The sequence below is a fragment of the Tupaia chinensis genome, unplaced genomic scaffold, assembly GCF_000334495.1.
Source record: "Tupaia chinensis unplaced genomic scaffold, TupChi_1.0 Scaffold000077_1, whole genome shotgun sequence".
NCBI classification, from domain to species: domain Eukaryota; kingdom Metazoa; phylum Chordata; class Mammalia; order Scandentia; family Tupaiidae; genus Tupaia; species Tupaia belangeri.
In genome coordinates, this window is record NW_006159538.1 from 4,751,523 (window position 1) to 4,757,263 (window position 5,741).

Genomic DNA, 5,741 nt, shown 5'->3' on the forward strand with positions numbered 1-5,741 from the left:
AAAAATTAAAAAAAAAAACGGATGGCCAGCATATCAGTTTTTTTTTTAAAGAATTATTTTAATTTTATTTGTTTATTATTATTATTCAATCTGACCAGAAAGAGACAGAGAGAGAGAAAGAGTGAGAAGGCAAGCCACCAGGTCCAGGACTCAAACCAGGGTCGGCCATGTGGGAGTCCAGCACCTTAACCACCACACCACCTGCGGCCCCAGCATATCCGTTTTTAATTAGACTGACTTACTTATAAGGGCTCTTCAAGAAAATTCATATCTGTGGGAACCAGCAGTTAGCGTAATGTCTATGTCGCTGGACTCCCATGTAGTCGACCACGGTTCGCGTCCCGAACCCGGTGGCTTAAAACTCACGCCGGGCACGTGTGCGTGCGTGCCCAAGATCCCGAGAGGAGAATGGAGGAGAAGGGATTGTGGCGTGACCATCCCCCCTGGGGGGTGATTTCTCGCTTTCTGTCTCTATGTCTCTCTCTGTCTGGCGAGTGCACGCGCCCTATAGCGAAAAAAAACTCTCAAAAAAAGAAAATTCATATCTATCATCATTAGTTTTTAGCCAAGCAAACATAGCTGTTTTTGTCTCAGTGAACATGTTTCTTTCTGAATACAGTTTTAATTGTCCCTTCTCTTTTATAGGTAAGGCTAAATGTCCGCACACAAATGTGTGCATACGCATGCGCACACACACGCATACACACTATTTTATTATGTTCTGAATATAGAATAGAATTTAAACCAATTATAACTGAACTAATAAAGCAAGATCCAGATTAGTTCCAAAGATAGGCAAAAAAAATAAAAATAAATTTTAAAAACCCCAGCAAAACCTTGTCGGTCACACATGACAAACTATACTTCGAGGTCCCAAACTCAACAGGCCATTTCCACGTAAGGCCTAGAACCCTGCACATCTCCTAGATGGAAAGTAGGTAACAGGTTGTTTATGGAAGAAAAGAACAAGAGGGCAAAGGAGGTCTGGAGCTATGCCAAGAAAGCATGAGGGAAGATAATACAAAGAACCTAGCCTTCCTAGGCCAGATCCCACAGTTCTAATCCCTTTTCCCTGTTCCAAGAAAAGGCAGAGGGGTCTCAACATAAAAGACCATTTACATCTGCTATTAACTTTACTGATAAAAATTAATGCATATTTCTTTTCACAGAGGATTAGTGAGCAGACCCTCTAACTAAAATTCTAAACATTTACTTTTTTCTTTCCCACAAAACAACTATACATGTTATTTTTATTTTTTCCCCACAAAACAATTAGGAAGTTAGTCACCTAATTTAAACACCCATTCTTTGGCCCCTGTTCCCTGGATTCTAGAGAACATTGGGCCCAGATAATCTTACGTAAGAGTTACCGTTTTTCTTTCCTTACAATTATAGCTCAAAGTTCTCAATTCTACAAAATATGTCCTAAGGGCTACAAGATGGAATAGAACTCTCTTTCAGTTTCCCATAAAGATGTCCTACTTACGGCCAGTTCAAACAAAACATAAGATCAAATTTACAGATTACCAAGTTTTCAAATGGTCTCTCAAGGCTTCTTGTCCCTGTTTCCAAAGGGGGAGATCACACCAAACAAACGTTCTGTCAAAGCAGAAACCAAACATCTAAAGGAAGACTTATAGTTACCCTTTAGCCAAATGGAGGAAAACCCACCAAGCAAACATTTTGTCAAAACAGAAACCAAGCACCTCCAGGGGATGAAAGGCCTTGGTGTTGTCACACATGAGTCCCATAACTTACCAGATGTCTACCAAATCCAATGCAATGCCATGTTTCCTTCATTACAAAACTGAAATCGCCATGGGTCAATGGTGCTTAGTTGGCAGCCAATCGCCCATGATTGTTCCTGAGATAAGATGCTCAGGTAGCTGCAGGATGAGTTCTGAGGGTGGCCATTGGCCAAGGATCGTTGTACCTTGGTCGAGATGCCCACACCAAACCTTAGTCTTTTTGTGATTGCCAGTAAACCATTACCAAACTCAAATCAGTTTCACTCACCCAAGCGCTATAAAACCAAACCATAGGTACACGGTGTGATGAAGGAAAGCATAGCTTTATTGCAAAGCGCAAAGCAAGAAGAACAGGCAGCTCATGCTGAAAAGACCTAGTCTCCCTGAGATGTTCCCTACATGTGTTTTTAAGGGCAAAATTAGGAGCAGAGGTCCCAGGCGCATAATCAGTTCAATGATTGGTTCAAGAGGACGTGATCATCTTGTGGGCATTCTCAATTGGTGAGGCCTTAGATAATCAAATTTCTGTTCAGGTTTCCAGAGCCATTCAGCCTGGAGTCTTTGAGCTCACAGCCAGTAGTTTCCATCCTAAGAAACATCTTACATATTGAAATTAAAACTTTATCTTTCCTTTAAGTGAGCATTTTAGAGGTCAAATGGTCCTTATTCATGATCCATGTTGGTCATCATCATAACCAAAGTCTGAAGACTTACCCCTTACTCTGGGCCATTACTATGTAAATGGACTTTATATTTCAATACATTAGGGGGGTCCCTGCAAGGTGGTCTTGTTCCAGGAGAAGGAGGAGAGAAAATAAAGGATAGGGTGCCAGCAGATGACAAGGTGGTTAAGGGCACTGGCCTCCCACATGGCCAACTGCAATTCAAGTTCTGGAACTGGTAACTTGTTTTCTTTCTTTCTCGCCCTCCCTCTCTGGTCAAATTTAAATTAATAAATAAAGTTAAATAAAAATAATTCTTTTTTTTTTTTCGGAGAGGTATTTGCTATAGGGTGCATGCGCTCACCAGAGAGACAGAGAGAGACAGAGAGGCAGAAAACAAAAAATCACCCACCGGGGGGATGGCCACGCTGCAATCCCTTCTCCTCCATTCTCCTCTCGGGATCTTGGGCACACACGCACACACACCTGGAGTGAGTATACGCCACCAGGTCCGGGACTTGAACCACAGTCGACTACATGGGAGTTCAGAGACATAGCCATTATGCTAACTGCTATCCCAATAAAAAGAATTATTTAAAAAAAAAAAAAGAAAAAAGGATAGAATCTGACCCAGATAAAGCAAAAACATGAGGAAGATTCAATGTATCTCAGTTGGGAAGGAAGTGATAGACCACTGAGTTAAAGAGCTGGTCAGTGAAAAAAATACCTTAACAATTGACCAGCCAGTTAGTGCAAGAGATAACTAGGTGGTTACGTTAAGAGCCAACCTTGGCCTCTGGCCAAAGACATTTTGCCAGCATTTGGTGTTTGCCCTTCGGGGTCAACCCTAGGTCTTCCAGGAGCTTTGGCTTACTGAAGAGAAATTTGAAGACTGACTTACTGTGAGCCTTAAAGGCCCCAGAGTTGTAAAAGCTATTTATTATAGAACTGGGCTACCATATAAGGCCCCAAAAAGTTATTTAAAGCAGAGAAAGGGATTACGGTATAGAGAGGTATCCAGTTTTCCTGGTGACATTTTGTATGACTGCAGAAAATCCATGAGTGTTAATCTGTTCGTTGAGATTATCCATCAACCTTTAGATGCAGAAAATAACCAGGGTGGGAGGTTCTGATGGAATAGGCTGATTTTCTTAGTCATTGAAGGATGAAGAGGAGGAAGGGCTCCATCTGAGCAAGGGAACTGCCCAAATCGCTCTTTTGTTCAGCAAGCATTTGCTGAGCTCCTGTTCTATGTGGGGCCCACATTCCATTAGAGGAGATAAAAACTCCGACAATTCCAACAGTAGGTAGCTACTTGCTATGGTTTGAATTTTTTTTTTTTTTAGAGGTTTTTGCTATAGGGCGCATGTGCTAGCCAGAAAGAAAGTGAGAGACAGAGAATTAGAAAGTGAGAAATTACCCCCCAGGGGGGATGGCCATGCAATCTTTTCTCCTCCATTCTCCTCTCAGGATCTTGGGCACGCATGCACATGCGCCTGGTGTGAGTTTAAGCCACCTGGTGCAGGACTCAAACCTCGTCGACTACATGGGAGTCAAGTGCTATAGCCATTACACCAACTGCTGGTCCCTGGTCTGAATATTTGTACCTCCCCCCAATTCATATGTTGAAATCTAATTTCCAATGTGATAGTATTAGGAGGTGGGATCTTTGGGGAGATGATTAGCTCATGACTGAAATTATAAAAGAGGCCCCAAAGAGCTGCCTTCCACCCTGTGAGGTGGAAAGGTGCCATCTTTGAACCAGAAAGAAAGCCCTCACTGGACACCAACTCTAACAGCGCCTTTATCTTGGCCTCCAGAACAGTGAGAACATTAATTTCTGTTATTTAAAACCACCACCCCATGGTAGTTTGTGGCTGACTAATATACACTATTTGCAGCTATGTCTTCTTGAACAGATCAAGTAAGCTAACCAAACCCCAATTTCCTTGTCTAAAAATGGTAAGATGATAATAACCCTATGTCACAGGGCTCTTGTGAGGATCCAGTTAGCTACAGTTAACAAATGGAACTTACAGGAAAGCTCTTTGTAAATTGTGCATATAAAATAAAATAATAAATAGTACTTCTAATGCCCTGAACTAACAAAAGATTAAAATATTTTAATCACAATATTACTTTAATTATATTCAACTTAATATCTGTCTCTCAGATATACTTTAAATGCTTATAATTAGTCATAAATCAAAAGCTGATTGATCACAGATGTCTACAGGACTTCCAGTTCAAACTCAGTCATGGTAACCAGTGCCAATACAACCATTTGGAGAATTTTTAATGCTTTCCTGAAAAAGAGGACAGAGTTCTAAATATATAAAGTACCCAAAATATAGCCCAGAGAAGAGGTTTCCTTGAAATATTTAACATCTATAGACACATTCTGAAACAGGGGTCTCGACATTCATTTTGTTTTGCTAATATTTCTGTTAAATGGAAATCTCCTATTAATAAGTGTAGACAGAAAGATAATCACATAGAAAGTATATTTGTAAGTGATATGAATAATCCTTTTACCTTAGAACCGTAAGAGTGTTTCCCACTCCTTTCATTGTTATCTCAAGTAGCCTTTTTAGGCATTTTATTTCCTAATCACCCACCCTCACCATGAAATTTTAATACCACAGAAATACTGTGTGTCTGTTTATATATGGTATGTATGTCTGTGCTTGATACACAAACCACGAAACCAAGAACCAGAGTTCATCCCCGTGGGTGCAACGCTGCCTTGAGCCTGGGTAACCTTAAGATGATATACACAATAAAGTATCTCATTGGTTTTCACGATACATTCTTTTTTTCATTTTAACTTCTGGTTTACCTATAATAGTTGTACATCTTTGCAGGGTACAGAACGATTTTGTAAAGTATGTGCACAATGTATAATAACCGAACCAAAAACATCTGATGGGAAATGCACTCACTGTGAGAAATGAACCCACTTCTCAAAGGGTTCATGTCTGACCTGAGGCCAGCTCCCTAGCACACAGGTGATGTGCTATTCAAGAGAAGCTGGATCTCCCACGGCAACAGCCATTAGAATCCCCATCCTGGTCAGCTTGAAACAAGTCAGGCTTGCACACTAGTGCCTAAGATCACCGTCTGGAGGACTGAAGGAAGGGTAGCACCTTGTGACCAGGTCCTGGGAAAGGTATTTGTCTTTCTCTCCCCTGTGTATGCACACATGCTCTATCACGATGAAGAAACTTTTTTTTTTTTTAAAGAAAAAGATGAGCCAGCATGTGGTGTGGTGGTTAAGGCACTGGAATCCCACGACTGATTGCAATTCAAGTCCTGGACCTGGTGGTTTGAA